Source organism: Phyllobates terribilis, unplaced genomic scaffold, assembly GCF_046119375.1.
Source record: "Phyllobates terribilis strain yellow unplaced genomic scaffold, ASM4611937v1 Scaffold_65__1_contigs__length_7625178, whole genome shotgun sequence".
NCBI classification, from domain to species: Eukaryota; Metazoa; Chordata; class Amphibia; order Anura; family Dendrobatidae; genus Phyllobates; species Phyllobates terribilis.
In genome coordinates, this window is record NW_027362825.1 from 5048379 (window position 1) to 5071451 (window position 23073).

A 23073-nucleotide genomic window follows, 5' to 3' on the forward strand; every position below is an offset into this window, starting at 1 on the left:
CCTAAAGCCAAATTGGATATAATTCCACACCAAACCTAAAAAAGGGGGTGGACAAAAGTATTGGCACTGTTTGAAAAATCATGTGATGCTTCTCTAATTTGTGTAATTAATAGCACCTGTAACTTACCTGTGGCACCTAACAGGTGTTGGCATTAACTAAATCACACTTGCAGACAGTTAACATGGATTAAAGTTGACTCAACCTCTGTCCTGTGTCCTTGTGTGTACCACATTGAGCATGGAGAAAAGAAAGAAAACCAAAGAACTGTCTGAGGACTTGAGAAACCAAATTGTGAGAAAGCATGAGCAATCTCAAGGCTACAATTCCATCTCCAAAGACCTGAATGTTCCTGTGTCTTCCATGCGCAGTGTCATCAAGAAGTTTAAAGCCCATGGCACTGTGGCTAACCTCCCTAGATGTGGATGGGAAAGAAAAATTACCGAGAGATTTCAACGCAAGATTGTGCGGATGGTGGATAAAGAACCTCGACTAACATCCCAATAAGTTCAAGCTGCCCTGCAGTCCGAGGTTACAACAGTGTCAACCCGTACTATCCGTCGGCGTCTGAATGAAAAGGGACTGTATGGTAGGATACCCAGGAAGACCCCACTTCTTACCCCGAGACATAAAAAAGCCAGGCTGGAGTTTGCCAAAACTTACCTGAGAAAACTAAAATGTTTTGGAAGAATGTTCTCTGGTCAGATGAGACAAAAGTCGAGCTTTTTGGGAAAAAGCATCAACATAGAGTGTACAGGAAAAAAAAAGAGGCATTCAAAGAAAAGAACACGGTCCCTACAGTCAAACATGGCGGATGTTCCCTGATGTTTTGGGGTTGCTTTGCTGCCTCTGGCACCGGACTGCTTGACCGTGTGCATGGCATTATGAAGTCTGAAGACCACCAACAAATTTTGCAGCATAATGTAGGGCCCAGTGTGAGAAAGCTGGGTCTCCCTCAGAGGTCATGGGTCTTCCAGCAGGATAATGACCCAAAACACACTTCCAAAAGCACTATAAAATGGTTTGAGAGAAAGCACTGGAGACTTCTAAGGTGGCCAGCAATGAGTCCAGACCTGAATCCCATAGAACACCTGTGGAGAGATCTCAAAATGGCAGTTTGGAGAAGGCACCCTTCAAATATCAGGGACCTGGAGCAGTTTGCCAAAGAAGAATGGTCTACAATTCCAGCAGAGCTTTGTAAGAAACTCATTGATGGTTACCGGAAGCGGTTGTTCGCAGTTATTTTGACTAAAGGTTGTGCAACCAAGTATTAGGCTGAGGGTGCCAATACTTTTGTCTGGCCCATTTTTGGAGTTTTGTGTGAAATGATCAATGATTTGATTTTTGCTTCATTCTCTTTTGTGTTTTTTTCCTTGCAAGCAAATTAAATGAAGATAATAAGACCAAAGAATTTGGGATTGCAATCATTTTCAGGAAGAAACTGAGTATTATCTGACAGAATTGCAGGGGTGCCAATATTTTTGCCCACCACTGTATAATGCACTCCCCATAGGCAGAGTCTGTAGGATAATCCCCCCCATAGGCAGTCTGTAGCATAATAACCCCACCCCCCATAGGCAGTCTGTAGCATAATCCTCCCAGCCCCCCATAGGCAGTCTGTAGCATAATCCCACCCCACCTCCCATAGGCAGTCTGTAGCATAATCCCCCACCCCCTTAGGCTGTCTGTAGCATAATCCCCCCCATAAGAAAAAATAAATAAGCACAATACTCACCTCTTTCTCCTCCTAGTTCCCCCGCTGCTCTGAGCACCCGGCCCCCACACATCTTCAGCTCAGGGGGCCGGGTGCCAAGTGATGACATCAGTGACGTCAGACACAGAGGAAGCTATGGGAACTAATGGGAGAGGGAGCTCGCGGTTGCGGTGAATGGTGGGGGGGCCGATGCTGGCACCGGGGGCCCCCCTCCTGCTCAAGGGCCCCATGGCGGCCGCCAGGCAATGCAGGGACATTGAGTCTCCTTGCTCTGTCCAGAGTGTAACTGTAGCGGCGTGCTGCTCACGCCACTACAGTTACAATAGTGTAGCTCCAGGTGGGCCCCTCAGAGTGTGGGGCCCGGGGCAACCGTCCCACCCTGCCCCCGTGGTAGCTACACTACTGCTTGTGATTATTAAGTGTCGTATTGCTCTCCTACCTGAGGTCTAAGTTAGTGATAGCACCTCAAAGATAGATCACCTTTTCATATCTAGTGAGCGCACATGAATTGGCCAATTTGTGTGCTAAGTACCTAACAATTCATAAGTATAATGTATTTGTGAGTAATGTAGTCTAAAGGGAACCTGAACGACCTTTCCTACCAGTCTCCTTTGCAGCTCGGTTCCTGGTCGCTTCCCCTCATCCGCTGACAATGACTGACAGGTCTCTCCCTATATACACACGCTGAGAGAGACATATCATTCCAGAGGAGCGGGCGGAAGGAGCTGCAGGGACCAACCTTTTCCACTAGTCACTCATGAATCCTGGTCCCCGGCTGACTTTTAGGGTAGGGTCACAGGACTATTCTACATCTGAGAAAAACAGTCCTATTATTCTGATTCAGACTTTGATCATTTTCTCCACTCTCTCAGTCCCTGAAAATTGAAGCACACTCAGATGTCATCTGAGTGCGATCTGATTTTTTTCATGGACCTGTACTCGAATGAAAATTGGACATATCTCAGATTTTTTCAGTGGACTACTCAGTCTGGGGAAAAAATTGAACATGTGCACAGCCCCATAGAATATCATACGCACGAGAGCAATCAGTGAAAACCACAGATAGAACTCGTCCAAGAAAATCATTTGTGTCAAAGAGCCCTTATATTAGGTTTTTCTCTGAAATGCTGCAGTGTTTCAGAGTCACAATGTAGTTTTTGTTTCAAATACTTTTCCTTCATGTTTTTTTCACGATATTCATTTTAATGAGAGCATTTGCCCCAAATGTGATGGAATTTATTACCATTTCCTTCCCTTTTCCATCTACTTTTTTCAGAGAATTCAATCTCGCCTTCTTAGAAGCAGCAGCCGGCCGGGTTTCTGCTTTTAAATATTTTCACTGATTTATGAAATAGAAAAAAGTCCAGGTAATGTGAGCAATCAGGCCCACTAAGCCCCAGTGGCCTAATGGATAAGGCACTGGCCTCCTAAGCCAGGTTTTGTGGGTTCGAGTCCCATCTGGGGTGCTTCATAAACTTTCTCTCCAACATTTTTTCCTTCCCACATTTCTTTATGGTCTCCATTACGTTATGGGTAATGTTTGTATTAAATAACAGTAACTTTCTTGAATTTTTCCAGTGATTGTCCTTTATCTACTATAAATTCAGGTATTGCTGATTGTATTATCGACTCTTCTACAAAGAGTTAATATCGTGGTAGAAAATGTAAGGCGAGAAGGTCCAGCGGTTTTATAGTTGTCATCCGCTACTGGAAAATCCCTTTCAATGCTCCCAGTATACAGAATAAAAGAAGAAAAAGATGTAAATCCCAAACAAGCACAACTTCTTCTCTCCGAGCGCCGTGTTACCTGGGGATCTGGTTATTTTGCTTGTCAAGTGAACGCTGCAGCCCATCAGCAGATCAGGTAGATTATCTTTGCTTTCCCATCTGCAGATTACTATGGATCGTCTCCAGAACTGGGAAAAATCCAAAATGATTACAGACAAAATAATCTAGTTTTTTGATTTCATCACAGATTTCCAATTCAGGCCTCAATTTTCCCCTTTGCAACAAAAGAAAGAATTCTGATAAAGCCCCCTATATAAAGCCCCTGTAATACTGATTATAGCCATGCTATTATTTTGAAAATCTGGGTTTACATTTTAGAGAAATGCACTGTTTCATTTTTATGCAAATGAGCCGCAAGTGCAGTGGGCGGGGCCTGCACTTACACTGCTGCTGCTCTTCCCTATTCTCTACCATGGGGAATGATGGCACTGGATCTCGGGAGGAAGAGGCAGGTTACTGAATAAATAGTGACCTGCCAATCACTGTAACAAGACTGGCAGCGGGAGTGTAAGTAGTATATTATTCTTAGGAGTAATGTCAATTTGATTGCAGTAACTCAGCCCAATCATGAAAGATAAAACCTCCTCCAGAAAGGACAGTGAATCTGGATCGGTCCTTACAATTCAGAGGTTCATATACAACAGTCATAAGTAACAGTTAGAGATAATACAATAATTAAGGCAAAAAAACTGACGACCCAGCTCGTAAGAGCTTAAAATCTACAATGATATAGGGTAAGAACCCCTGATTCCAGCAATGTATCACTTACTGTGCAGCTTTTGCAATTTCAATAAAATCAGGGTTTTATCAGCAGATTATCACAATAGCACATGTAGTTCTCCTGCTCTGTATAACCACACCCAAACTGCTGATGGGCAGCTTTCTGCCTATGCAGTGTACACAAAAGCTGTCAATCAGTGGTGTGGGCAGAGTTATACAAAGCTCAGCATTCAGAGCACTGCTAAATCTGCAGCAGATAAAGCAGAGATTTTATCAAAACTACAGCAAGCAGCCCAGCAAGTGAAACGTTGTTGAATCAGGATCTCTGTCCCTACATTATGCTGCTCTCAGATAACAGCAAATACCTGGTGACAGATTCCATTTAAAATTAGCCGCAGGCCAAGTTCCAGCCCCTTCCTGAATTGAGCGCTAATGGTTTCCTCTGTGGAAGGGAGGACATTGGCGTCTAAATGATGTAAAAATCATGTGCTCCAGCTTAGATGATCATCCTGTTTCCAGAAAGCATGTACATGTGCAGTGTATCTGACGCGCCCCTGGGCCTGTGTCGCGCTGCGCTGCGCACGCGGGAGCCTACCCGGAGCCGGATCAGTGGAGGGTTGTAGTCTCGTGGCGGTGACCCGGTCCGTGCCCAGGGAGTCAAACTAGACGGCAGTCTATTAGTAGTAAATAGTTGATGACTACGCCACCCGTTGAGAGCAGCCAGGGAGCTGCTGCTGCAGGGCAGACCGCTGAGGCCGGTGGTAGGATTGTGCAGCGTGATAGTATAACCCCCAACGGGAGGGGTATGGCCTCAGGGCAGCCGACGTGGATGATGGGGGTAGCAGGAACCACTCAGAGACGGTACGGTGTAGTTCAGGGTCTTTACTGGTAACAACGACAGACCCTCCCGGAGTACTTGCTAGCAAACGGGGCCTGGTCAGTCTTTGAGCAGATGGGATCTCCCCTGGCCAGGCGTAGTTGTAGGCCTCCCAAACTGACTGTACTCTTCTGGCTACCTTGCTAGAAGCTGATGTAAGTAACCCACGTCCCTGAGTGTACCGTGTGGTGCTCACCCGTATGGCCGGTGACTCGGGGCCTTCTAATGGCTTCCGCTCCACGATGGCGGTGCTGGTCCCACGCGTGTGACCGTGCCTTCGGGCTTCTGGGCCAGGGGACCTGAAATCCCCTGCCTGACGGATTCTGCTGCTGGGTAGGAGTTAGTCCCCACAGCCTCGGACTCCGGGTCCGGTAAAGAATCTTCTTAGTCAGGGCAAGCTCTGCAGCTGCCAGCCCCTGACTCCTTGTAAGCCTGCTGTTTCCTATGCTGCTTCTTGTCTCCACTCTCCTTGTCTCACTCACCCTGCCTCAGCCCCGGGTTTATACAGGGGAAGTTCTTCCCCTCCCAAGACTGGGCAGGAGGTGTGGCATGCACAGGATCCCTGACCAAAGGACCTCCCACCTGCTCTCAGACATAATATCTCTATCACTGTGGCAACCAGACCCCTGGGGTGTCACATTCCCCCCTAGTGAAATTTAGTACTCCGGGACTAAACACATTTAGAAAAACATAACAAAGTATAACAATAACAATACTATAAGAAAAACACATAAGATGGTTACGGCGTGTCCGCAACCGAATGCAGTCTTTGAAGAAAAGCAAAGGTGTCCATTTCACCAACACAGGGAGACGTAACCAGGTAGGGGTCTGTCCTACCCCGAGTCCTTAACAGTCTCTAGTCCATCCTGGGTTACGCTCCAACTATATACAAGGATTCCCGGTAAATCCACCAAGGTTTCCTAAAAATAACTAGAAACACAAAATTATACACAAGCAACAAGACACAGAAAAACATAAATAAAACTATTTTTACACTTCAAATTCTCCAGCGTGCGGGTAACTGGCCTCTAGTGGCCCTAGTGGACCTACGGAGCTGACTGTCTGGCCCTGAACTACAGGGTGTAGGAGCTGTCAAGGGTAAACTGGGCAGCTGTCTACCGGCTCTTTGTCTCACTAGGGGTACGGCAGGCTCACTATAAGCAGAGGGTTGATTCTCCTGTTCTACTCGTGTGGAGTCTTCTGCCTCCTGGACCGGCTGTTCTTCCAGCTCTACCCGTTGCTCCGTAGGTTCTTGGGATGATGGTTGGAGGAACGTGAGTACGGGTACCACAACTGCACCATTGACTTGAGTCCAAGACCGAGGGAAGTCCCCGAGCACGGTACTAACCATATCTTCCCTTTCTCCCACGGGTCGATGGTCTTCTTGTTCCTCTTCAGGGTTCCTCAGTTGTTCGGGACACTTCTTCAGGTGGTCCCGGGATACAATGGCTGTGGTTTCCCCTCCGTCTTTACTGATGGTACAGACCTTCGGGTTCTCGTGGCTTGAGGGCAGTACGGTGTACGGGTCCTTCTCCCACTGGTCATCCAACTTGTGGAGCCGTCTTTTCCTCTTCAAGACCTGCTCTCCGGGTACCAGGGGAACAGCGGGAGCATACTGGTTGTAAGTCTTCTCTTGTCTTTCCCTAGCCTGACAGAGACTTCGCTCCACGCTCTCTTGTACTCTCCGGTACTGCTGCTGCCTCTCTGTGTCCCAGTCTGTTTCTGGTGAAGTGTCCTCAGGGGTCAGGACTCCCATTTCCAGGTCAACAGGTAACTTACCAGGTCTTGCCCTCATTAGGTAAGCCGGGGTACAGTTGGTGGAACCTACCGGGATGTGGTTGTATAGGTCCACCAGATCGGGCAACTTCTCAGGCCACAGACTGCGTTCTTCCAGGGGCAATGTTTTTAGCAGATCCATTACCACCTGGTTCATTTTTTCACAAAGTCCATTAGTTTGCGGATGGTAGGGTGTCGTCCTTATCTTCCGGCAGCCATACAGATTGCAGAATTCCTGGAAGACCTCCGCTTCAAAGGCAGGTCCCTGGTCCGTCAGCACTTGGTCCGGGTACCCGTGTGGACGGCAGAAGTGCTGCTGGAAGGCTCTAGCTGCTGTTTGAGCCGTTAAGTCCTTGACGGGGACGACAACCAAGAACCGGGAGTAATGATCCACGATGGTTAACGCGTAGACGTAGCCACTCCTGCTTGGGGTCAGTTTTACATGATCCAAGGCTACCAGTTCCAACGGTTGCCGGGTGACGATGGACTGCAGGGGAGTCTTCTGGCTGGCCCGGTCCTTCCTTCTCAGATTGCACGGGCCACAGTCTCTGCACCACTTCTCGATGGTTCCCCTCATGCCTACCCAGTGGAACCGCTCACGCAGCAGGAACTCCAGCTTTTTCCACCCGAAGTGTCCAGCTCCGTCGTGGTATGCCTCCATCACCATGGCTGCGTCTCTTCGTGGCACCACTACTTGCCAGAGTAGTTCATGCGTCCGGGAGTTGACCATTCTGCGGCACAACTTCCCCTTGTAAAGGAATAGTCGACTCTTCTCCGCCCATAGTTGTTTGGCTTCCTCCGGAGCGTCTGGTTCAAGTCGAGCCTCCGGCCGAGTCAGCATCTCCTTCACCAGTCGGACGGCAGGGTCGCTGTCTTGCGTTTCCGCCCAGTTGTAGTGGGGTAAGGGGTTCAACGTAGCAGCCTGTTTACCCCTTACCCGGTGGGAATACTGGATAGTCCCATGACGGTGGAACGCAGGGAGTTCAACTTCTTCCAGTCCCTCCGGATCTTCTCCTTCGTCCGGCAGGTTGGGCATCCTGGACAGGGCATCCGCGTTAGTATTGGAGCGTCCTGCCCGGTATTTGATTGTGAACTCGTAGTTGGACAGACGGGCCATCCACCTCTGCTCCAGGGCACCGAGTCTTGCCGTGTCCAGGTGTATCAACGGGTTGTTATCCGTGTATACGGTGAACCGGGAAGAAGCGAGGTAATGCCTAAAGCGCTCGGTGACTGCCCATACCACGGCCAGGAACTCTAGCTTAAATGAGCTGTAATTCTCGGGGTTCCTTTCGGTGGGTCGCAGTTTTCGGCTGGCATAGGAGATCACTCGTTCTCTCCCCTGCTGAATCTGGGATAGTACGGCTCCTAGCCCGATGTTACTGGCGTCGGTGTAGAGGATGAAGGGCTGGCTATAGTCTGGGTACGCCAAGATTTCATCCCCCGTGAGGGCCATCTTCAGCTGGCGGAAGGACTCTTCTTCTAGCTCTTCCCATTTGAAGGGCGGCTTCTGGTTCTTGGCCTTCCGGGACTGGCCTATCAGGAGGTCCTGCATAGGCGCTGCCTTTTTGGTGAAACCGGGAATAAACCTTCGGTAGTAGCCTACCAACCCTAGGAACTGCCGCACTTCTTTTACGCTGGAGGGGCTTGGCCATCCCTTAATTGCGGTGATCTTATCGGGGTCGGGAGCCACTCCGTCAGCGCTCACCACGTGTCCCAGGTATTGCACCTTTGGTTTCAGGAGGTGACACTTGGAGGGTTTCACCTTTAGGCCGTAACTCGCCAGAGCTTCGAACACCTCCGCCAGGTGTTTCAGGTGGTCCTCATAAGTTTTGGAGTATACGATGACATCGTCCAGGTACAACAGGACCGTCTCGAAGTTTCTGTGGCCCAGACAGCACTCCATTAATCGTTGGAAGGTTCCTGGGGCGTTGCAGAGTCCGAACGGCATGCAGGTGAACTCACTAAGTCCCATCGGGGTGGTGAATGCGGTCTTCTCCCGGTCCGCCTCTGCTACAGGAACCTGCCAGTACCCGCTAGTGAGATCCAAGATAGAGAAGAAGTTAGCAGATCTTAAAGCAGCCAATGACTCCTCCATCCTTGGTAAGGGGTACGCATCCTTGTGTGTGATACGGTTGATTTTCCGGTAATCTACACACATCCTCATGGTGTTGTCTTTCTTTTTGACTAAAACTAGTGGGGCTGCCCAGGGGCTACAGCTATCCCGGATTACCCCAGCCTCCTTCATGTCTCTAAGCATCCCCTTGGCGTGTTGGTAATGTGCAGGGGGTACGGGTCGATACCTCTCTTTTATGGGAGGATGATCTCCCGTGGGGATGCGGTGTTCTACCCCCTTGACTCGCCCGAAGTCTAACGGGTGTTTACTAAACACTCTCTCATACTCTTGAACCACCCGATAGACTCCTTGTTTCTGATGTGAGGGAGTGGAATCAGTACCCAAATGTAGTTGCTGACACCAGTCCTCCATGGCTTTCTTAGAGCCGTTACCTTCCTCCGGGTGAGATGGAGGCAAGGGTTCCACAGATTGTATAGAATTTTGATTAGTGGTATATAATTTGGCTAGCGTGGCATACCGGGGCAGGTACACTTCCCTCTCCCCGATATTTATTATGCGAATGGGCACCCTCCCATGGCGTACATTGACCACCCCCCGTGCTGTCAAAATGGTGGGCCTACTGTCTGAGTAAACTGGTTCTACCATTGCCTGGTAATCTCTTCCTCTCAGACCAATAGCTGCCCGGCACCAAATCATCATTTCACTTTTTGGGGGCATGGCAATAGGAAAAGGGTCACACATTCTTACGCTACCAATCTCACCGCCGGAGAGTTCCACTTGTTGCCGTTGCATCAGTGCCCGGATCTCTTTCTGGAGCACCCGCTGCTCGCCGGAGCTGGCGTTCTTGGCAACCTGCTGTAAAAGGAAAATCACCTCTGCAAGACAATTTTCAATTACGTTAGTTCCTAGAGTTATTTTTGGGTGACTCTCATGTTTATCAATATCTACAATGATCAGTCCCTGTGCGGCCAGTTCGACTCTACCGATTTTGAGGGCCCCCTCCTTAAATCCGATCTGTGGCACGGGCTGGCCATTGCTGGCGATGATACTCAAGTCGTCGTCAGGGTAGTGGGTAATATCCGAGTCATTCCAGTACTGCTTGAAGAGCACGTACGGGATGGTGGTGACCTGTGACCCGGTATCCAGTAGGGCACTCATGGGAATGCCATCCAGTACCACAGGCAAGACTGGACGTCCTCCCACATATCTGTTGCGCCAGTTCGATGGGCCTGGTGATCTTTTTCCTGGGGGTTGGCCCTCTACCCCAGGTTGTGCCCGTTTAAAGAACAGTACCTTTCCATATGTCCGGGTTGATTGCAGCGGCGGCAGATGGGTCGTCCGTCCTCGCTGTATCGGTCACTGGGTCTTCCTCTGGCCGGTGGGGTCCTCCTTGGTCGACGCCACGGGATGTCCTCCGGTCCGGATGCCAGCTGGATCTTCCCTGGGGTGGAAACCTGTAAAGACTGCACAGTTCGGGTTAGCGCAGCAACGCTCTTAGCTAGCTCTTGGACCTGATGGTGTAGGTCTGGAGCCGGGTCATTGTCCAAAGCCTGCGCATCAGCTCCCACAGGCCCTGCTGACAAGGGCGCCGCCTCCTGGTAGTAAGTGGTAGTGGGGCGTCTGTGGGTCACAACGCCACCTGGTGCCGGTTCTCGGAGCACCCGGATGGCTCTGTCCTTGAACTGTGCAAAGTCCAGATGGGGATCTTGTAAGGCCATTGCCCGCAACTGGGTTCGGTGGGCATTGCAATATAAACCCTCTATAAATTGTTCAGTCAACAGCCTGTCCTCGTTTCCCACCCCATCAGGGTCGGTCTGCTTTATGGCCCTCAGGGCCTCTTGTAGGTTTAGTGCATAGTCCCTTATACTCTCATGCGCTCGCTGCTTGCACCCGTAGAATCTAAGCTTAATCTCGGCTGAGGTGCGGGTATCAAAGGTGTCCTTCAGCCGGGTTAGTATCCCTGCGACAGTCTTCCTCCCAGGTGGCCAGGATTTTACTTCCCTTTTGGCTGCCCCGGTTAGTTGGGCCACCAGGATGCTCACTTTTTGCTCTTCTGTGAGGGGGTACACCTGGAAGAGGCTATCCAGCTTTTCTCTAAAGTCATGCAGGGTATGTGACTCCCCTGAGTACTGGGGTAGCCAAGCTGCTCCCGGGATATAGGGCATGGTGAAGGGCATAACTGCAGCAGCGGTGGCGCTGGCGGGGGTTGAGGCAGTGAAGCTCTCCTCCGTATCCGACATCTTCCTCCCCCCTAGTGGACCGTGGCCTACCTTGCGATGATCCTGTTCCGTAGGCCGCGGCTCCGCAGTGGATCGTCAGGGTTGAGGACCTTCCGTCGCGCTCCGGTGACGTCGGCGTCTGCTGGGCTCCTTCCAGGACCTTACGCAACGTCCGGACGTGAGGCGGGGCTTCAGTTCTCGCGCGCTTTCGGAGTCCACGCCCCTCTTCTTCCCGTGCGGCGTCCTCAAGATGGCGTCCAATGGCGGGAAAACTCCACGGATGGCGGGAAGAAGGTCGAAGATGGCGCCGGATGGCGGGAAAACTTCGCGGATGGCGGGAAGAAGGTAGAAGATGGCGCCGGATGGCGGGAAACCTCCACGGATAGCGGGAATCTTCACAGATGGCGGGAATCTTCACCACTGGTAAGTTTGAAAAGTCTCTTTTTCAGGCACGCAGTACCCGGTGGTTGCGGGCACGAAATCCTGCCGACTACGCCAAAGTTGACGCGCCCCTGGGCCTGTGTCACGCTGCGCTGCGCACGCGGGAGCCTACCCGGAGCCGGATCAGTGGAGGGTTGTAGTCTCGTGGCGGTGACCCGGTCCGTGCCCAGGGAGTCAAACTAGACGGCAGTCTATTAGTAGTAAATAGTTGATGACTACGCCACCCGTTGAGAGCAGCCAGGGAGCTGCTGCTGCAGGGCAGACCGCTGAGGCCGGTGGTAGGATTGTGCAGCGTGATAGTATAACCCCCAACGGGAGGGGTATGGCCTCAGGGCAGCCGACGTGGATGATGGGGGTAGCAGGAACCACTCAGAGACGGTACGGTGTAGTTCAGGGTCTTTACTGGTAACAACGACAGACCCTCCCGGAGTACTTGCTAGCAAACGGGGCCTGGTCAGTCTTTGAGCAGATGGGATCTCCCCTGGCCAGGCGTAGTTGTAGGCCTCCCAAACTGACTGTACTCTTCTGGCTACCTTGCTAGAAGCTGATGTAAGTAACCCACGTCCCTGAGTGTACCGTGTGGTGCTCACCCGTATGGCCGGTGACTCGGGGCCTTCTAATGGCTTCCGCTCCACGATGGCGGTGCTGGTCCCACGCGTGTGACCGTGCCTTCGGGCTTCTGGGCCAGGGGACCTGAAATCCCCTGCCTGACGGATTCTGCTGCTGGGTAGGAGTTAGTCCCCACAGCCTCGGACTCCGGGTCCGGTAAAGAATCTTCTTAGTCAGGGCAAGCTCTGCAGCTGCCAGCCCCTGACTCCTTGTAAGCCTGCTGTTTCCTATGCTGCTTCTTGTCTCCACTCTCCTTGTCTCACTCACCCTGCCTCAGCCCCAGGTTTATACAGGGGAAGTTCTTCCCCTCCCAAGACTGGGCAGGAGGTGTGGCATGCACAGGATCCCTGACCAAAGGACCTCCCACCTGCTCTCAGACATAATATCTCTATCACTGTGGCAACCAGACCCCTGGGGTGTCACATATCATTTAGCAGTTGTGATTTATGGCTGTTTTTAAAACCATTAAAGATGACCTATCACCGGGTCAAAAGTTTTCAGTTTTTGCCCCTTGTTTTATTCCTGCTGCTCCTCTCATTATTCCTTTATTTTAATCTGTCATACAATTCCAGAGATCTGGGATCTTTACGTTTAGTACAAATTTTTCTGTTCTTTGGCAAAGGGGTGTGGCTCACAGGATTCTCTGTGGGCGTGTCTTTAGGCTGCTCTGCATTATTACCCTGCGAGCAACGCCCCCTTGATAAAAGACATAAAAAATTATCACTAAATAAAAATGCCCATATCTCAGGAACAGGATGGTGAATTTCAAAGAGCAAAAAGCGGTAAACTCAGGGGAACAGTGGGAATAAAATAGGGGCAAAAACTGGTCAGTTCTGACCTTGGGACGGGTCCTCGTGAAGGCGTTTCTCTGTACAGTAAAGTGCAGTATTTGGTCTGTTCTAAATACAATAAAAAGGTCTTATAACAAATTGTGGTTATTTCTACCCTGACTTCTCCAGTCTTGTATCACTGTCAATATGCTGATAGAACTTTCTATATTTCCACTAGGAAAATTAATGTTAAGGCTATGTGCCCACGATGCAGAAATGCTCAGGATTTTTCCTGACCGTTTCTGCATCTCCCTGGCAGAAAAAAACGCATGCGGATTGTACATGCGGATTGTACATGCGGATTGTACATGCGGATTGTACATGCGGATTGTACATGCGGATTGTACATGCGGATTGTACATGCAGATTGTACATGCGGATTGTACATGCGGATTGTACATGCGGATTGTACATGCGGATTGTACATGCGGATTGTATATGCGGATTGTACATGCGGATTGTACATGCGGATTGTACATGCGGATTGTACATGCGGATTGTACATGCGTTTTCCTGCCAGGGACATGCGGATGTGAAGCGTTCTTCACTTGTATTTCCACATGCGGATTGACAAGCGCTTTCCAAGCGATTTTAGCATCACTTGGAAAGTGCTTGACAACTTGGTCACACTATATAAATCCATGCAACCGGCATGGATTTATATACTGTGACCGAAAGAATGGTAAAAAATAAAAAAAATATATATATACTTACCCTCTAATGGCCCCCGGTGTCTTGCTTCCCTCCGTTCTCCCTTGCCGGCAGCGGTAGACTAAAGGACCTGCCGACTTCAGCGTCGCGTGACCCATCACATGACTATGACGTCAGCGCAGGTCCTTCAGTCCATCGCGAACTGCCAGCATGCGAGGAGGAGCGCAGCGCGGGCCGCCAGAAGGTAAGTATATATTTATTTTTTATTTTATTCTTTTTTTTTACAGTTTTCTATGGTACCCAGGTCCGGAGGAGAGTCTCCTCTCCTCTACACCCGGGTACCATCCGCACATTAGAAAGCATGGAATGCGCATCTACATATACAGTGATGCGTAATCCATGCAATCTAATGCAAGTCAATGGCGGCGAAAACGCAGCGCTTCCGCAAAATAATTGGTAGTGCTGCGTTTTTTTCCGCAATGATAATCCGCAGTGGAAACTTCTGCAGCATGTGCACAGCACATGCGGATTATCATTGGGGAACATGGCAGACCTTCTACCAAGCGTTTGTTAAGCATTTCTGCAGCGTTTTTGCCGCTGCGGAAATGCTTAAAAAACGCATCGTGGGTACACAGCCTTAGAACTGCCGGTGATATAAAAATATAATTTTCTTTTATTGAAACTTTTCTAGACCTCGGTTTACACTGTTGAAGTTTACAGCTCATCACCAGCCGAAATAGCTCAGTTGGGAGAGCGTTAGACTGAAGATCTAAAGGTCCCTGGTTCGATCCCGGGTTTCGGCAAGAGGAAAAGCATCTTTTAAAGAATATTTTTACATATTCTTCTGCATATAAATAAATAAATTTTGAAGCAATGAAAAAAACATTTTTTAATTTCTTTACTAATTTGAATAGCATAAAAATAAAGTTCAAGACTGTGTTCACATGATGCGTTCCCAATGCATTTTTTTTTTTTGCAAAATTAAAAAATATAGTAAAAACGCATCAGTTTACTGCATTGTCATTTTTGTTTGGGAATGTATTGGGTGAACAAGTTCTTAGGGTGAATCCAGTGGTGTTTTTCCAAAATATAGGACCCTCAAAGTCACTTCAAAACTGACTAGGTCTGTAAAAAATAGGACTTGGAAATTTTCTTAAATTTTCTTAAAAAAAAAATTAAATCTTGCTGCTAAATTTTAACTTTTCTAACATCCAAACGAAATAAAAGGAGGTTTGGGAAATGATGCTGACATAAAGTAGACATATACAGTGGGGAAAAAAGTATTTAGTCAGCCACCAATTGTGCAAGTTCTCCCACTTAAAAAGATGAGAGAGGCCTGTAATTGCCATCATAGGTAGACCTCAACTATGAGAGACAAAATGGGAAATCAAATCCTGAAAATCACATTGTCTGATATGGAAAGAATTTTTTTTTCACATTTTGGTGGAAAATAAGTATTTGGTCAATTACAAAAGTTCATCTCAATACTTTGTTATATATCCTTTGTTTACAATGACAGAGGTCAAACATTTTCTGTAAGTCTTCACAAGGTTGGCACACACTGTTGCTGGTATGTTGGCCCATTCTTCCATGCAGATCTCCTCTAGAACAGTGATGTTTTGGGGCTGTCGCTGGGCAACACGGACTTTCAACTCCCTCCAAAGGTTTTCTATAGGGTTTAGATCTGGAGACTAGCTAGACCACTCCAGGACCTTGAAATGCTTCTTACAAAGCCACTTCATTACCTTGGCGGTGTGCTTGGGATCATTGTCATGCTGAAAGACCCAGCCCCGTTTCATCTTCAATCTTCAAGAATTTTTTTCTCGTTACGCCGTTTACCGATCGGATTAATTCTTTTTTTATATTGATAGATCGGGTGATTCTGGACGCAGCGATACCAAATATGTGTATGTGGTTTTTTATTATTATTTTATTTTGAATGGCGTGAAAGGGGGGTGATTTAAACTTTTATATATTTTTTATTCTTTTAATATTTTTAAAAACATTTTTTTTTACTTTTTGCATGCTTCTATAGTCTCCATAGGATACCAGAAGCAGCAACTGACCGATCGTCTCTGCTACATAGAGGTGATGAACAGATCACCTCTATGTAGCAGAAATGCTCCTGTGCTTATGAGCACCAACCACTAGGTGGCGCTCATAGCGATCAGTACATGACAACCTCTGAGGTCTGCTGCAGACCCAGGGCTGTCATGCCCACCCATCAGTGACCTGCGATCACGTGAAGGAGTCACCGATGGGCGGGGTAAGTAACGCACTTCCAGAGCGGCACTGTTAAATGCCGCTGTCAGAGTTTGACAGCGGCATTTAACATTTTAACAGCTGTGGTGGATCGCGATTCCACCCGCGGCTGTTGCGGGCACATGTCAGCTGTAAAAATCAGCTGACATGTGCCTGGTTCAGTGTGGGCTCACCACCGGAGCCCGCGCTCAACGGGGGGTGACAGTCTGGTGCATACTATTATGCCCCAGGCTGTAAAGGGGTTAAGGATATAAGTATTCAAAGTTTGAAAATGACAAATTTCTCAAACTTTTCAGCAAACTTTAGATATTTTCACAAAAAAAGCTAAAAACATATTGACTTAAATTTACCGCTAACATAAAGGACAATATGTCACAAATAAACGCTTTCAAAATTATTAAGATATGTTGTAGCGTTCCAGAATTATTAACACAAAGAGTGACACTTGTCAGATTGAAAAAAATGAGCTTGGTCGTTAATCTCAAAAGTGGCTCTGTCACTAAGGGGTTAAAGATCAATAATAAAAATAAATTATGCCACATTTCCATTCATGATAAACACTAATCAGCTTGTAGCTGACTGGTTTGGAAACAGTTAATTCACAGCATTCAGCAGCAGTCAGGATGGCCGAGCGGTCTAAGGCGCTGCGTTCAGGTCGCAGTCTCCTCTGGAGGCGTGGGTTCGAATCCCACTTCTGACATCAGTTCTTATCCTTCCTGACATTGTACAGCTTCTCTCCTGTAATTGATTAGTACATGTTAGAACACATAATAACACTGAAATCTTATATAGAATTTATATGGTAACGCAGCATTGAGCCACGGACCTTCAGCTCTTCTCCCTAAGCTTCTTTTAACTAATTTCAGCCTACAATGATTTCTTAAAGGGACATCTAAGGAATCGAGAATTAAACAAACATTTATTTGTGAGACAACACCTTTAACCCAATCCCTGCCATTGATATGGTATATCATAATGAGGATATGATGAAGCCTAATCCTATATCATACTGTGATCCGACCCCATATCGTATCGACAATCAGTGACGACCTGTCTGATCACATTCCTTACTTTACAGCGCAGTTATGTGAGCACTAACACCTGTATATACGGGAATATAGATATACAGAGCTTTACTACATTACTGCAAACAAAATAAACCAATCCCTGTGTGGTATTAAAAGAATAAAGGAACATCAGCTAAAAAACATTTCCACTGATTTATGAAATGTGAAAAAAGTCCAGGTAATGTGAGCAATCAGCCCCCACTAAGCTCCAGTGGCCTAATGGATAAGGCACTGGCCTCCTAAGCCAGGGATTGTGGGTTTGAGTCCCATCTGGGGTGCTTCATAAGCTTTTTCTCCAACATTTTTTATCTTCCTACATTTCTTTATTGTCTCCATTATGTTAAGGGTAATGTTTGCACTAAGAGCAACTTTCTTGAATTTTACCAGTGATTGTCCTTTATCTACTATAAATTCAGGTATTGCTGATTGTATTATCGACTCTTCTACAAAGAGTTAATATCTTGGTAGAAAATGTATGGCGGGAAGGTCCAGCAGTTTGGAGCTATGTTCACACATCATGTTTTTTTCAACGTTTTTTGATGCATTTCTTTATGCAAATTTTCAGTTGCGTTTTACAGTAACAGCAAAGTCTATGAGATTCCAGAAATCTCATGCTCATATCATGTTTTTTTATCAGGATTTTGTGCCTTGGTTGGGTTTTTTGCAAAATATAGCATGTCACTTCTTTCAGTGTTTTTTTCAGCAATTTTTCACCCATTGGAAATAATGGGTGATGAAAAAAATGCTGAAAAAACGCACCAAAAACGCAGGTGTCAGGGTTTTCAGTGTTTTTTCAGCATTTTTTGTGTCAAAACCAGAATGAGACTTTTTTTCACTGAACTTTATGTACATGCATAAAAGAGACAAAAGGACAGTTAAAAAACGCACCAAAAAAAAAGCAAGAAAGCAAGAAAAATCCCGAACAAACCTCCTGGCAAGAGATCAGGTTTTGCTGCAGAATAAAAAGGCAGCAAAAAACGCAATGTGTGAATATACCCTCAAAGGGTTTGTCCACTACTGGAAAATCCCTTTTCAATGCTCTCGGTGTACAGAATAAAAGAAGTAAAAACTGTAAATCCCAAACAAGCCCAACTTCTTCTCTCCGAGCGCCGTGTTACCTGGGGATCTGGTTACTTTGCTTGTCAAGTGAACGCTGCAGCCCATCAGCAGATCAGGTAGATTATCTTTGCTTTCCCATCTGCAGATTACTATGGATCTTCTCCAGAACTGGGAAATATCCAAAATGATTCCAGCCAAAATAATCTAGTTTATTGGTTTCATCACAGATTCCAATTCAGGCATCAATTTTCCCCTTTGCAACAAAAGAAATAATTCTGATGGGTGAAGATTTCATCCTGTTTCCATTCGCACCCAGAGTAAGACATGTGAGTGAGACATTGGCCCCATTAGTGCTGACATTTTGCTTGTCATAAATTTACACATCGGAAAATCACTGGAAGGAATAGCAAAAGCAGATTTATTGCCAAACAGCATCTTAATGTTACCTGGATCCCTGCAAATAATTACACTGAAATCTGGAATATTGCTCTTAAAGGGAACCTCTCATCAGGTTTTACACCCCAAACTAATGACATTTTTATAAAGTCCCTGTAATGCTGATCACAGAAATACCATTATTTTGAAAATCTAGGTTTACATTTTAGAGAAATGTACTGTTTAATTGTTATGCAAATGAGCATCAAGTGCAGTGGGCGGGGCCTGCACTTACACTGCTGCCTCTCTTCAGAGACAGTGGACAGTGAAGCTGGACCACTGAGCAACAGTCCAGGTCTTTTTCTCCTTGGCCCAGGTAAGACGCTTCTGGCGTTGTCTATTGGTCATGAGTGGCTTGACACAAGGAATGTGGCACCTGTAGCCCATGTCCTGGATACGTTTGTGTGTGGTGGCTCTTGAAGCAATGACTACAGCAGCAGTCCACTCCTTGTGAACCTCCCCCAAATTTTTGAATGGTCTTTTCTAAACAATCATTTCAAGGCTGCGGTTATCCCGGTTGTTTGTGCACCTTTTTCTACCACACTTTTTCCTTACACTCAACTTTCCATTAATATGCTTGAATACAGCCCTCTGTGAACAGCCAGCTTCTTTAGCAATGACCTTTTGCGGCTTACCCTCCTTGTGGGGTGTGTCAATGACTACCTTCTGGACATCTGTCAAGTCAGCAATCTGCCCCATGATTGTGGAGCCTACTGAAATAGACTAAGGGACTTTTTTTTAAACACCTAGGAAGCCTTTGCTGGTATTATTTGTTAATTATTCTCATTTGCTGAGATAATGACTTTTGTGTTTTCATTGGCTGTAAGCCATAATCATCAACATTAACAGAAATAAACACTTGAAATAGATCACTCTGTTTGCAATGACTCTATATAATATACGAGTTTCACTTTTTGTATTAAAGAACTGAAATAAATTAACTTTTTGATGATATTCTAATTTTGTGAGAAGCACCTGTACATACTGTAATAGGTCAATTAGGTATTGTCCATCGCTGGCTTTTGGCGCACTGAAATGGTTGCTAGTGGTATACTGGGATTGGGCAGAGTGTCAGATTTCAAAACTGTAAAAAAATCTGTTGAGGGATGAAGACATCAGCGAATTCTGTATCATAGCTGGCTGCTGCTTGTTTGTTGGTTTTATAGAATTTAAAGTGAATCAGTCAGCAGTTTTTTTTTTATCTTAGAGTAACATGATGTAATAATAATATTCTTTCTTTATATAACGCCAACATATTCCAGAGCACTTTACAATTCAGAGGTTCATATACAACAGTTATAAGCAACAGTTAAAGATAATACAATAATTAACCACTTCGCGCCAGAGCCTGTTTTTGCCTTCGTGACCGGGCCAATTTTTTCAATTCTGACCACTGTCACTTTATGAAGTAATTACTCTGAAACGCTTCAATGGATTCCCCTGATTCTGAGACTGTTTTTTCGTGACATATTGTACTTTATGATAGTGGTAAAATTTCTTTGATATCTCTTGCGTTTATTTGTGAAAAAATCAGAAATTTGGCAAATTTTGAAAATTTTGCAATTTTCAAACTTTGAATTTTCATGCCCTTAAATCAGAGAGATATGTCACACAAAATAGTTAATAAATAACATTTCCCACATGTCTACTTTACAGCAGCACAATTTTGGAACCAAAATTTTTTTTGTTGGGAAGCTATAAGGGTTAAAAGTTGACCAGCAATTTCTCATTTTTCCAACAAAATTTACAAAACATTTTTTTAGGGACCACATCATATTTGAAGTCACTTTGAGAGGTCTTTATGACAGAAAATACCCAAAAGTGAACCATTATAAAAACTGCACCCCTCAAGGTGCTCAAAACCACATTCAAGAACTTTATTAACCCTTCAGGTGCTTCACAGGAATTTTTGGAATGTGGAAGAAAAAAATTAACATTTAACTTTTTTCACAAAAATGTTACTTTAGACCCAATTTTTTTTATTTTTGCAGGGGTAACAGGAAAAAATGGACCCCAAATTTTTTTGTGCAATTTCTTATGAGCGTGTTGATACCCCATATGTGAGGGAAAACCACTGTTTGGGCGCACGGCAGGGTTCGGAAGGGAAGGAGCGCCATTAGACTTTTTGAATGTAAAATTTGTTTGAATAATTAGCAGACGCCATGTTGCGTTTGGAGAGCTCCTGATGTGCCTAAACAGTGGAAACCCCCCACAAGTGAGACTATTTTGGAAACTAGACCCCTTAGGGAACTTATCTAGATGTGTGGTGAGCACCTTGAACCTCAAGGTGCTTCACAGAAGTTTATAATATTGAGCTGTAAAAATAAAATTTTCACATTTTTACCACAAAAATGTTTTTCATCCCCTAATTTTGCATTATCATAAGGGTAATAGGATAAATTGCACCATGAAGTTTGTTGTGCAATTTCTCCTGAACACGCCGATACCCCATATGTGGAGGCAAACCACTGTTTGGGCGCACGGCAGGGTTTGGAAGGGAAGGAGCGCCATTTGACTTTTTGAATGTAAAATTTGCTTGAATAATTAGCGGACGCCATGCTGCATTTGGGGAGCCCCTGATGTGCCTAAACAGTGGAAACCCCCCACAAGTGACACCATTTTGGAAACTAGACCCCTTGGGGAACTTATCTAGATGTGTGGTGAGCATATTGGGAGATATAATAAACAAATCAGTAGCAGGTGAAGAATTGGTTTTATTTATTTTTTACGTCGTTCCTTGTGCGGTATAAGTGATGAAATTACTTTATTCTTCGGGTCGGTGTGCTAACAGCGATACCAGATTTATATTGGGTTTTTATGACTGACAGCTGTCACACACTAAAAGACACTATTTTTTGCAAAATCTAGTTTTTGCATCGCCATATTTTGAGAGCTATAATTTTTCCATATTTCGGCCAACAGAGTCATGTGACAGCTTGTTTTTTGCGGGACGAGTTGACATTTTTATTGGTACCATTTTTGGGTACGTGACATTTTTTGATCGCTTTCTATTCCGTTTTTTGGGAGGTAAACTTAACAAAAACCAAAAACAATTCAGGAATTGTTTTTTGGGGTTTTTTTTATGCCGTTCTGCGTCTGGTAAAAGTGATAAGGCAGCATTATTCTTCGTGTCAGTATGCTTAGATGATCATCCTGTTTCCAGAAAGCATGTACATGTGCAGTGTATCATTTAGCAGTTGTGATTTATGGCTGTTTTCAAAACCATTAAAGATGACCTATCACCGGGTCAAAAGTTTCCAGTTTTCGCCCCTTGTTTTATTCCCGCTGCTCCCCTCATTATTCCTTTTTTTTGAGCCTGTCATACAATTCCAGAGATCTGGGATCTTTATGTTAGTGAAAATGTTTCTGTTCTTTGCCAAAGGGGTGTGGCTCACAGGATTCTCTGTGGGCGTGTCTTTAGGCTGCTATGCTTTATTACCCTGCGAGCAACGCCCCCTTGGTAAAAGACATAAAAAAATTATCGCTAAATAAAAATGCCCATATCTCAGGTACTGGATGGGGAATTTCAAAGAGCAAAAAGTGGTAAACTCAGGGGAACAATGGGAATAAAATAGGGGCAAAAACTGTTCAGTTCTGACCTTGGGACGAGTCCTCGTGAAGGCGTTTCTCTGTACAGTAAAGCGCAGTATTTGGTCTGTTCTATTTATAATAAAAAGGTCTTGTAACAAATTGTGGGTATTTTTACCCTGACTTCTCCACTCTTGTTTTATTGTCAATATGCTGCTAGAATTTTTCTATTTTTCCACTAGGAAAATTAATTTTTAGAACTGCCGGTGATATAACAATATAATTTTCTTTTATTGAAACTTTTTTAGACCTCAGTTTACACTGTTGAAGTTTACAGGTTATCACCAGCCGAAATAGCTCAGTTGGGAGAGCGTTAGACTGAAGATCTAAAGGTCCCTGGTTCGATCGCAGGTTTCGGCATATGGGATGTATTTTTTTAAAGAATGCTTTTACATTTTCCTCTGAGTTTATTTTTTCCAGGACTCCACAATTCACAGATCATAAAGACACTTAATATCATAATTTTAAAAATGGCAATCATGGTTTACAAAGTGGACAATATGACAACTGCAACATTTCATTACTAATTGTTATTTCCAAATCAAAACTAAACTGATAAAAAATCCAGAAATGTATATGACTCTTTCTAATGAAAGGCTAAAATGCCTATTTTAATTTTTTACTGATACGTAGATGTCTAGTTTTGTTGGAGTTTTTTTATTAGTATTTTGTGTTATAAGGAATATGTATTGCAGCAAAGAAAAAAATATTTTTTTAATTTCTTTACTAATTTGAATGGCATAAAAATAAAGTTCAAGACTGTGTTCACATGATGCGTTTCCAATGCATTTTTTGCTGTAAACGTAAAAAATATTGTAAAAGCACATCAGTTTTACTGCAGTGTCATTTTTGTTTGGGAATGCATTGTGTGAACAAGTTCTTAGGGTGAATCCAGTGGTGTTTTTCCAAAATATAGGCCCCTCAAAGTCACTTCAAAACTGACTAGGTCTGTGAAAAATAGAACT

At 45.4% G+C, this 23073-nt stretch overlaps 5 non-coding genes across 5 annotated transcripts; all 5 read left to right on the top strand.

Annotated features, from left to right (window-relative positions):
• Positions 1–3105: 3105 nt before the first annotated feature.
• Positions 3106–3178, top strand: TRNAR-CCU (transfer RNA arginine (anticodon CCU)). The gene has a single exon. It is a non-coding gene; the product is annotated as a tRNA-Arg (tRNA).
• An 11249-nt stretch (positions 3179–14427) lies between these two features.
• TRNAF-GAA (transfer RNA phenylalanine (anticodon GAA)) lies at positions 14428–14500 on the top strand. Its single transcript has one exon. It is a non-coding gene; the product is annotated as a tRNA-Phe (tRNA).
• A 2076-nt stretch (positions 14501–16576) lies between these two features.
• TRNAL-CAG (transfer RNA leucine (anticodon CAG)) lies at positions 16577–16659 on the top strand. Its single transcript has one exon. It is a non-coding gene; the product is annotated as a tRNA-Leu (tRNA).
• A 572-nt stretch (positions 16660–17231) lies between these two features.
• Positions 17232–17304, top strand: TRNAR-CCU (transfer RNA arginine (anticodon CCU)). The gene has a single exon. It is a non-coding gene; the product is annotated as a tRNA-Arg (tRNA).
• Positions 17305–22395: 5091 nt separating this feature from the next.
• TRNAF-GAA (transfer RNA phenylalanine (anticodon GAA)) lies at positions 22396–22468 on the top strand. The gene has a single exon. It is a non-coding gene; the product is annotated as a tRNA-Phe (tRNA).
• The last annotated feature ends 605 nt before the right edge of the window (positions 22469–23073 follow it).